The sequence below is a fragment of the Patella vulgata genome, chromosome 3 (genome assembly GCF_932274485.2).
Source record: "Patella vulgata chromosome 3, xgPatVulg1.2, whole genome shotgun sequence".
NCBI classification, from domain to species: domain Eukaryota; kingdom Metazoa; phylum Mollusca; class Gastropoda; family Patellidae; genus Patella; species Patella vulgata.
The window spans coordinates 71,218,283-71,230,136 of record NC_065881.2 but is presented as its reverse complement, the minus strand read 5'-3'; the positions used below and the strand labels follow the sequence as shown (position 1 = coordinate 71,230,136).

Sequence of the window (11,854 nt, the reverse complement as noted above, 5' to 3'; positions counted from 1 at the left end):
TGACGTATTTGTAGGTAAAAATTATTTCCTATTTAGTGTAAATGGGTATTAAAATGACTAAACGGCAGCATTCCGCCCGGAAAAGTAATGTCTTATGTAAACAATGCACGCGCCATTCAGCCAATGATTGACGCCGCGTGCTGTGACGGCACGTGTTAAGGCAGTCATCTTTAACAGAGATATTACTCTAGAATCGTAATTCTCTGTGAAACAGATTGATCCAAGTGTAGTAAAGACAAGTAAAACGAAATTTTGAACTATAAAAACGAAACGAAATAGGATCTGTGTTTTAACCAGATTGAAACACTACTACTACGGATGCAAGTTTTCGGGGCAATCCAGTTTTGGCATTTTTACACGGCTTAAACCTTTTCATGTGAATATAATACAGCGCCAGACATATAACTAAAAAACATCTCAACATTGTGCATGCTTTCGTGTCTCCTAAACAAAGGTGGGTTAGGTTAGGGTCGGTTAGGGTTAGGGTTATGGTAATCCTAATACAATTTAGCTCGTGGTTAGGTTTAAGAATTTGGGGGAGAGGTTAAGTCTCCACATAAGCACTGACCTAGGATATCATAAATACTGTAGCTATGGGTAATCTTTATTTGTATAGCATTCGTGGGGTAATCTTTATTCGTAAACACGGTGGTTACCAGGTAGGCCTAATCGTATAGTATTAGTGGGGTAATCTGTATTCGTAAACACGGTGATTACCAGGTAATCTTTATTCGTAAACTGTGTAGTTACAAATAACTTTAGGCTTTTGAACAAATCAAAACCGGAGGCATATTTCGTGTATCTTTATTCAAGTCGCCAAAAGTAGATCACTGGGAGGTAACATCGGCGATCCAATCTCTAACGTCTGGAGAACTGGTATCAGCAAAAGTGATTGGAGCGTTATTAGCCGGATTACATGTTGCACTGTAAGTTGGTATAGATATCAAACCATACAGCTCCCAAACACCTCCTGCTTCATTTTTACACATGACCATTCCACCATTATCACCCTGTAAATGACATAGAAATTATTACTCAATCTCTCATATAATGTTACCATATATGCAAAAAATAGGGGATCACGTGGCGAAGTGGGTAAGACGCTAGCTCGCTAGCCTGGAGGTCGGGTGTTCGATGCCTGCATTGGCAGAGAAAGTTCATCCAGATTTTCCGGTGTGGTTCTCCCTTGTCAGTGATGCAGGACGGAGGGGCTGACAAGGAAAGCTGTCTAGTCGTTCGGATGGGACGAAAAACCGAGGTCCCGTGTACACATTGGCGTGCACGTAAAAGATCCCTTGGCAGTTGGAATTCGATATAAGAGTAGGCCGTAGTGCCGCTGTCCGGGCAAAATTTCCCTCATAGCACACTGTATGGCGTATGCCCGTCTTCATTAGCCCAGGTTAGGAGCAGAACAGTAGGACGTTAAACTCCATTTCATTTCATTTCATTTCATGCAAAAAATATAGCATTTATGCCGAGGGGGGCGAAGCTAAAACCGTTAATAAGTGGTCACAATATGAAGGACTTCGTAATATATTGTAAGAGCCACGTCCAATAGCTCATTGTCTTTTTTTAATTTTCTTTTCTTTTTTACCTCAAACAATTTTTTATCGGTCCTCCTAATCAGAAGGAAAGATAATGTTATAGACATGTATATTCTACATATTACCTTCAAAATTTCAATGACTCATAATAAAGAAGGTTTCATAATATTCGAAATTAAAAACACGAATTAGAATTCAATATTGATCAATTTCAATCAATATTGATCAATTTCAATCAATATTGATGTTGTTATCTTGACATGAAACTATAGGATCCTAATATCCAATATTTAAAACACAATTAACATTTTTTAATCAGTGCAGGAGTAGTGCACCCTATGGTTTCTGGTGCCACTTTGTAATGAACAAGTAAAAACATATTCTACAAAACAGTGCGGAAGTGATTAGTAACGGCTGATTCACAAACGACAAAGTAATAATTTAAAAAGCGTGTAGAATGCACTAAACCAATGATTCTCGACGTGCTGCGAAATTTTGAACGGCACTCTAAGTAAATTTCTCACTAAAGAAGCCAACTATTTGACTGCTAAAATTCGAAACATTGCAATAAAGTAAGTTCATAGCTGTGCTTTTCTTTATTTATTTTGAGTCATTCTATGTGTCTATGACTAGTTCGTGTCTACGGTTGTATTCCGTTTATGACTTGCCATGTTTTTATGTGGCTAAAAAAAATATTGTTCATATATATTTAGCCAGGTGTGCCGCTATTTTTTCATGTGTTCCAAGGTGTGCCGTTGGCAAAAAAAGGTTGAGAACCACTGCACGAAGCAAACTTAAACGACTGCCGTTCAATTTTAACTTATCACGTATTTCAACGAACATAATTGATTAGAAAATACATTATTTTTCTTTTTTTTTAAATTGAATATAAATCATTTTACATACATTAATATTGCATTAAAATGTGTTTTTAGAACCATTTTTGTCTATTTCGAGGTTCCAAAGAATAGAGGCACACGCCCTTCATAATAAATTCACAAAATTATGGTTAAGTCAAATGTCCGTCACTTTATGCAAACTTGGGGCGTTTTTGACACAAGAACGCTCTTGGCGGTTTCCAAGGTGATTAGTAAGACGCCATATTTATAATTAAAGCTTTAATATATCTAAATATCATTCATAAAATCTCTACGTGAAGTTTCTGTATCCGGAAAGCTCGTCGAGAGAATGAAAACACGAAGAACGTACAAATATTCTGCATTAATAAATAGTGATGCAGACATTAATAATTATTTATACTTGTAGGAATTAAAAAATACAAAGAAACAAACTTACCAAACAAATGCCATTTTCTAGACTGACCCGACCACATGACGTACCAGCAGGTTGGGATTCTGATTGGCTGAGTATAGAGCAGATTTGTTTGTTGTATAATGTAACGTTGGCATGACGCAGGCTTGCAGAAAGTCCAGCATCTTAAACAATAACAAATATGTGTCTATGATTGATGAAAGCGAATAACAAGTAAATGGTCGGTCAAACCTATGGTTCAGAAAGAAAATCTCATGCACGAATGGAAGATAGATAAGTAAGCAATAGTAAGCAGACAGATGTTTAAATGTCTTGAATCTACTAAGACTGGATAAACCTGGCCTAAAACGTCAGATTCCCTCCTACGTCACTCCTTTTGACCTTGGAGTAGGTTATTCTGTCTATGATATAGGCAGTTTATGTTGTAGTCATTTGGGATGACCATTCAAGAATAGCATGATCTACGGAAAGGTGAATTAAATGTTTATTAAATGCTGTACATTTTAGAACTTGACGTACCTGGTGCTGACTCTGACTGTCCCCATGCAGCTATTTTGCACTGTTTTTCGATCCATTGATCGTTATCATTATTAGCATCTGGTAAACATATAGGACTTCTACAATCACTCATTTCAACTGGTGTATTCAACTCCAAGATTGCCAGATTGTTATCTACAACATGAAACGACAAATTAAAATATAGAGCGTCTGGAATGAGATTTATAATACGAAACGAAGTACCTAACAAAAAATATATGTATTTATAAATCCGTGATTAGGAAGAATAATTATGAGTAGATGTTATCTATAGGATTTGAAAATAATTTGGCTAGATTGTTTTACACCGGGTAAATTACGTTACGTAATTGATCCCGTTGTTCAGATAGCTTTTTCGGCTTCTAAAGCTATAATAAAATATCTGTATATTTTGTGGGAATTAAATAATTGGAATGAAATGGGCTTTACCGTCCTACTTTTCTGCCACTACTGGTCTAATAAAGATTGGGCATACTCCATGCACTGTGCTACAAGTCAAATTTTCCGGATATCAACGCTACGGTTCATGCTTATTTCGAATTCAAATTGACAAGGCTATTTTACGTGCACGCCATTGTGTACAGGCGGCCCTGGGTTTTTGTTTCCTTCGAACTGTAAGACACTATTCATTTCTCGGCCCATCATCTTGCACCGCTGACAACCACAAGGAGCGAACCGAGACCTCCTTGGTGAGCTACAACGGTTTACCCGCCACCACGGCCCACGGGAATTGAATAAGCTTAATGGGTAGTGTGGGGATACGAAGATTACAGGATACTACTACTACTACTACTACTACAACTACTACTACTACTACCACTACTACTACTACTACTACTACCACTACCACTACTACGGCAATTACCTGCCCATACTCCAGTTGTATAATCATCTGGTTTCACGTCCCCTATGGTTTCTCTAATGAATGCCGGATTGAAGGTAACAGATTTAACTCTATGGAATCTCTCACGGGTGGAAGTACCAACTATATCTAATGTGTTAGTAACCTGTTCTCCGGGAATAACCATTGTGTTCTCAGCAACACCACCTTCTTTCGCTAAGGTAGTACTAAAATAAAAGGCAACACAAATCTCAGCTACGCATGTCAGTCGAATGATTTTTACGTATTCTGCCTGTTGTCTGAGAGGTTCATTATGGACCATGACCAGCTCTTCCCACAGCTCCCCACCTAAAAGTGGCCCAGCCCGCCCTGTAGATATAATATATATTTGTTATAATCATTAACTGGTAAATTAATGTTATATATCTTCTTGCCATGATGGGGAGGGAGGGGGTGATTGGGTAAAAGCGGGTGGAGATGCCAAACACTCGAATTATTTATTAAGAATTAAGATATCCCGATTGCTGGTTGGTCTATTATTTTGTGACAGATTAACCCGATTTATGGCTGTTCAGCCCATCTCAGGATGAAGACTAGGTTGTCACGCTTCAAGCTCTAGCTGGTCGGTCACCTCCGACTTGAGAGCATGGTGTCGATGCTGGTGTGGGTACAGGAAAGATCCCTGTACATGTGGTGAATATACTAAAACAAGACAACTTCTCTCGACATCATCATCCGCGAAAGCGAACGCTAAACCCTACGAACAACTACAACTTATCTATTGCAAGTTGAGAGCCATGTCTGGCAAACTAATTACGCCGACTTTGTTTCTTTTAAAATGTATTTTCGAAACACAGTGTTAATTGTTTTACAATACTTACATAATAGCACAAGTCGCGGTTGTTAAGACGTGCTTATCGCTGATGAGCGCGCCTTGACATGAGGGGATAGAGTTTTCAAAGGTGAGAGTAGAATCTGGATTAGCGCGGGCTCGTATCGAGACACTCCATGGCCACATACAGGTATCTGATATCTGCGCGGCTAGGATTCTGGACATCAGATCTCTTACACCACATGTTGGTTGTGGTGGCCCTGGTGGTACAGTTGATGTGGGAGTCTCTGTCGTTGTTTCAACGTAGTCTGTCAAACAAAAGCAGATCATAATCAATAAAGAAATACCTGGTTTATATGGACAATGCAAGAGTGTCTTCTGATTATCGTATCTGTAACATTTTAAGATACATAACAGGTCATATGTGGAGAGCATATATTATCACAAAATACTAAAACCAGCCACAGATATGAAAGTATGTTTATGTGACACATAACAATGAGAAATTACACCAGACTAAATTGCTCCCCACTCAAACAACTATATTGAAAATATTGGTATACTATTTCCAAGCTATAATATACGTCTTTATACCCATGGGTTTTAATAACACTGTTTTAGTAACTGGTCTTTATGTGATTCTTTGACCTGACGGCACAGGTGCGCATGCCATAAAATTCTCTGGTTTATTTTTCGAATCCTTAGTTTCTAGAAAAGTCGTGACCTTTTTTGCCAGAATGTTTGTTCAGCGACAAACTGTATATCTATTCTTTATTCATGGTGTTAATTTTAAATTCAAATACTATCTAACAGGTCCATGGGTGACTAATACAGAGCTTTCAGAATTCAGTACGAATTAAGATATTGCTTACATACCTGGGTTATTTTGACAGCAAGTCTGACCGGCAACCAAACAGTAATTGGTTGACACCTTCTCACTTACCAGACAGTTATCCCGACAGGTCTCATTTGGGAGATAACTGCATGGAACTACAATAGTAAACAAAATACACCCCAATCAAAGTGTGAGTAGCATCTCTATATTCGTCTCTAAACCCCATTACCAATTAAACCAGCGTCTGCTAGGCAGGATACGCCCACATTTTGCAAGAGATGGATAGAGAACAAGCTAAAAACAAACGTGATTTTTTATACAATCAGGGGCAATACCCCAGAAAGTTATGGTCTGAAATGCGCAAATATCAAAAGGGACTGAGATCTTTGGGATATAAAATATGTTTTAAGATTCATACTTTTACACAATTTGCGTACAAAGAGCGGCCATTTTGTTGGGCAGTTTCATTTCAATCAGGGGCCATAATCCAGGAAGTTACGTTCGGATATGCGCGATTATCAAAAGGAACCAAGATCTTAGTGTGTAACGGTGATATATTCACAGGTTGTTTTTTTTTTTAAATCGGATAAAAATTGTGACCTCTAATAAAGGGACCACAAGCTAAAAACGTGATTTTTTTGTACAACCAAGGGCCATAATTCAGGAAGTTACGATCCGATATGAGGGAAAAATTTTGACCTCTACAGTGTCTACAGCCTTGATATACCAGGCGTTTACACTATTTGCGTACGAGGGGCGACCATTTCGTCCGGCAGTTTTGGCCGGATTTTCACGAAATTCGAACTCAACCAGCATTACGGTGTAAGGGTGATATATTCAATGATTGTGACCTCTAGAGGGACCACAAGCTTAAAACGCGATTTTTCGTACAATCAGGGGCTATAATTAAGGATTTTTCGTACAATCAGAGGTTCATAATTCAGAAAGTTACGATCCGATATGTGCGAATATCGAAAGTAACCAAAATCTTTGGGTTATAAACATGCATTTGAAGTTTCATCAAAATCAGATTTTTATTGTGACCTCTAGAGTGTCCACAAGCTAAAAAAGGGATTTTTCGTACTATCAGGGGTCATAATCCATGAAGTTATGGTCCGATACATGCCAATATCGAAATGAACCGAGATCTTTGGGAGATAGGCCTATATTTTAAGGTTCGTCAAAATCGGATAAAAATTGTGACCTGTAGAGTGTCCACAAACAAATTGTGGACGGACGGACGTCCGGACGGACAGGGGTGACGGCATAATACGTCCACATGAAAACAATTAGAAGTTAAAAAGTGTTGTGGAATTCACTACCGTATTACTTTTAAGCAATTACGTGACGAGATACTATGAATTAGTTAAAAAGTCTTTAGAAATTGTTCTCCACTGAACTCCTCACCAAGAATGGGTTCACTGTGGCTAAGTGGGTAAGACGCTGGCTCGCTAGCCTGGAGGTCCTGTGTTCGATCCCTGCATTGCCCGAAAAAGTTCATCCAGATTTCCGGCGTGGTTCCCTCTTGTCAGTGACGCAGGAAGGAGGGCCTGGCAAGGGCAGCTGTCTAGTCGTTCGGATGGGACGAAAAACCGAGGTCCCGTGTACACATTGGCGTGCATCTAAAAGATCCCTTGACAGTTGGAATTCGATATAAGAGAAGACCGTAGTGCCGCTGTCCGGGCAAAATTTCCCTCATAGCACACTGTATGTCGTATGCCCGTCTTCCTTAGCCCAGTCGGAGCAGAACAGAAGGACGTTAAACCCCATTTCATTTCATTTCCTCACCAAGAAAACAATTAGAAGTCAAAAAGTGTTGCGAAATTCACCATCGTTTTTACTTTTGACTAATTACGTGACGAAATAGCAATAAATTAGTTAAAATCTCTTTAGAAATTGTTCTTAAATGGAAATCCCCACACTCAACGTCCCCAATAAATAGTATAAAAAATGCTGTGGAATTCAACACCGTAACACTTTTGAGTAATTACATAACGAAATAGCTATTAATTAGTTAAAATCTTTAGTTAAATGAAAGACTAAAATTACTTACTAAAAGCCTGACTTATCGCCAGAATGGACAAACTACAAGCCAAGAAGAGCATCTTCTTTTTTTTTCAGGATAAAGCAATGCTGCTTGCAAACAATTAACAGTATCTTTGGACAAATCACAAGGTACATAGGTATTTTTATACAAAAAAAATCCTCCAATCGTGAGCTCGCTTTTTCTACGATAAATATAAAATTTCAGGATTGCCAATTAAATTTATTGTACAACGTTTACAGGCTACTTGTGTTGCATTGTAATTTTTGTGAAGTGATCTGTAACAAAGCCGGACATTTAATACTGTCAGAGGTGAAAGTAACACTGTTCATACAATAAGACGAAAACAGACTTCATGAGTGACAGGTATTTTTTCAACGATGATAGGTATAATCTACTATATACAATGGCGGTCATCTTGAAAATTTCATAATGGCAACTGCTGTAAGTGCATTTTCAATGTGTGAAGTCGGATGTACTAGCCGGGTGCAGTTGGCATTCGGATTTAGCTTCTGGCATTTATAGTTTTGAAAATAAAAATGAATGTATAAAACCCAGCGTCCTGGCCATTTTTTTTTAAATCCAATATGTCGGCTGTTGTAAGTGAAGTTAAACAGTCGGATATATTCACGAGGTACAGTAAGCGAAAGAATTTTATTGATGACATTTATAGTTTTTGACACAAATGAATTCTATGAAATGCAATATGGTGGTTGTTTGGCAGAATCTCTGATAACTCCATAATGTTCCGGCTTAGTATATTATTCCATTCTGATTAAAATACAGATCTATATTTCATTTCGTTTTTTTTTATACTTTCGATGGCCTCTACTACATGACGATCTGGCCCTATGACTTTAGACATTTGATTAACCAATCAGTGTTGATGTCTCTAGTGGGTTACCCACAGATCCATGCTACTCACGCCAAAAACTCATCGAAACAGACCGTTTCATTGGCTAATCCCGCACATCAATAGGAACGCGGGTTATATAACAACTCTTCCAGATCCTAGTGTAGTAAAGACAAGTAAAACGAAATTTTGAACTATAAAAATGAAACGAAATAGGATCTGTGTTTTAATCAGATTGGTCTACATTTTTATTGCCGCTATAAAATACCGGATATGCTGGGGGGGGGGGGGGGTTATAGATATACTACATAGATATTCAAAAGGGTCATGATTTAATCTTCAATGGAAAACCCCTTCTTTTTATAAAGTTAAAGAGCCAATCTCGATTATATTTTCGAGAATAAAACTACTTAATTTTGGTTTAAAACCCCTTAAAACTCTCTACCCTAGGGCCGAGCAACTAAATTAATATAGATGATACGTTTTCAAACAACTTTATCCAGTCTTCATCTGGAATTGGAGACCGGTGTTCCAAACTGTGTTATAAGGTGTCTGGATAAAACTACGCTTTTATTTTATAAAAATAACGTGTTGGTGAAATTTACCTTTCGTTATCAAGTACAGCACGTGGGTCATCCACTGTATAGAAATCTAAAGGAACGGCATTAGATTATCAGGGCACCCAATGAAAAAATTGACCCGAAGGCCGAAATATTAAAAGGGTTACGTGTCCGGATAAGCGGTTTCAATATTTTGCACTGAAATTCTGAAACGAGCTAAATACACAATTCTTCTATATTTTGGCGCTTAAAAAAGTACACGGACTTTTTAAAAATTAAAAACACTTATATGGATATACTACTTCTTGTGAATTTATTAACATGCTACGTTTCGATACACATACAGATATCGTTATCAAGCAACGATATCTGTATGTGTATCGAACCGTAGCATGTTAATAAATTCACAAGAAGTAGTATATCCATATAAGTGTTTTTAATTTGTGAAATCTACCTCTATATGTCTTATAAGGATTATACACGGACTTTAAATTCTTTGTATTTCAGATAACTTGAAATCCTTCTTTTTCAAATAAGGTTAAATTATTTTGTTTCAGATAACTTTCAAAAAATCTTCTTTTTTACATAAAGATCACTTGAAAACCTTCTTTTTCACATTGAGATAAATTATTTTTCATACAAAGTTCAATTATTTTTGTTTGAGATAATTTGAAAACCTTTTTTTTTTAAATAAAACACTGCACCAGGGCCGTATCTAGCGGGGGTGCAGGGGGTACATTGCACCCCCAGAAAAATATGCCCCCCCCCCCCAAAAAAAAAAAAAAAAAATTTGATAACCTTTCAATCATAAAATAATACACTTGATTATGATCACACTGTGATGCTCTTAAGGCACTAATCAGTCGGTCTTTTTTTAAGGGCGCCCACATTCCAATGGGTAACTTGGGCATTATTTTGGCGCCCCTCCACTCTGCCCCCCCCCTCCACTTTTAAAATCCTACATACGGCCCTGCACTGAACTTCCAATTAATATAAAATAGTTATATATGTGATAAGCAATTATTAACAAATAAAACTTTTATTAACGTTATTTGATGAACGTGCTGTTTAACACATTTCTAAGCGCTGAAAGAATATAGTACGTGTACATTATGTATAAAGTCCCCATTATTATCGATGTAGGACATGTTATAGTACCCACCCAGAGTAGTCTCATGGCCACTCTTGTCCACTTCAACTAATTCCAGGTCAATTAAAGAGAATTGAAGCCACGTCGAGATAGGTAAATATAATAGATAGATAAATACCGAGAAGAAGAGATGAATTATTGTCAATGTCATCTTCTAAACGTTGGTACGTTTTCTTCATTCAAGTTGCTTTTTCAGAACAATATACTTTCACTTGTTCATGAAAATTTCCATAAAAAATAACCGCCTTCATTACATATAAACGAATTACTATCTCATGGAAATAATATGATACAGACCTGATCTCGTCATATACAAACCAGTTCACACATTCATGTCTATTGGAACAGTAAAACATAATAGGCTAATTACTGGACCACAGTGGGTTATCTAGATATTGGTTAGTTGCTAGTTGTCCTTTCTGTGAATATTGTCATACCTATAGTGGTGGTCCTGCTGTTCTGTACCGAATGGGCTAATGAAGACGGGGAAGAAACGCCTTACAGTTTGCCCGGTCAGAGACACTGCGGCCTACTCATATATCGAATTTCAACTGTGTGTCAAGGGTTATTTTATGTGCACGCCATTGTGTACACGGGACCTCCGTTTTTTGTCTCATCAAATGATTACACATTACCCTTTGTCATGTCTTACGTACTGTATCACTGACAAAGGGAACCAAACCGGAAATTCCCGTTGACCTTTCTCGGCCAACACCAGGATCGAACACAGGTGATCCGGGTTAACTAGCCAGTGTCATTCTAACTGAACCACCATGGCTCCCTGGTAAATAGTGTCAGCATCTGAAAATTCCTTCATACTATTAGCTGTGACCTGATACAAATTATCATTTATTGAGAACAGTGCAGAGAGGGGAGAGGAATGGAATACGGTCCCGTGTATCCCTTTTAAGTTTTAAGGGGACATCCAGACGGAGAGTGAAGTGAAATCAAGCGGTTTAATTTTAAAATTATCGCTGTTAACTTTATTGCACAAGCTGTCACTGACTGAGAATGTCACATAGCCCATTGTGCTTACTGTATTGTGGAATGTATGTGAGGGCAGGTCATTGTTTAGTATATTAAGTAATGGCACAAATTACCCCGCTGCTCTGTAAAGAAATAAAGAATTAGGGAAATACAGATAATGTATCATCGCTTTTGGTACTATTTTTTTTGCGAGATGGAAAGTAGCATATCTGGGTAAAATATCTCATTTGTTTAATACAAAGCATAAGGCTTCAACATATGGCGAAATTCAAAAATTCCTCGCGCCCGAATAAAGACAACCACCCCGGCCCCCTTCGTCCCAGTGCTTCAGGTTCATTTAAAATATGCCCTGTTTGAGAGAGGGGCGTAAATGTTTCTTTGATTTTTTTTAACTTTTTG

At 37.8% G+C, this 11,854-nt stretch overlaps 1 long non-coding RNA gene across 1 annotated transcript; it reads right to left on the bottom strand.

Annotated features, from left to right (window-relative positions):
* Nucleotides 1-822: 822 nt before the first annotated feature.
* LOC126815398 (uncharacterized) lies at nucleotides 823-4,303 on the bottom strand. The gene is made up of 4 exons (XR_007677883.2): nucleotides 4,219-4,303; nucleotides 3,336-3,488; nucleotides 2,841-2,980; nucleotides 823-1,010 (listed from the first exon to the last, which is right to left on the bottom strand). It is a non-coding gene; the product is annotated as an uncharacterized LOC126815398 (long non-coding RNA).
* Nucleotides 4,304-11,854: the final 7,551 nt, after the last annotated feature.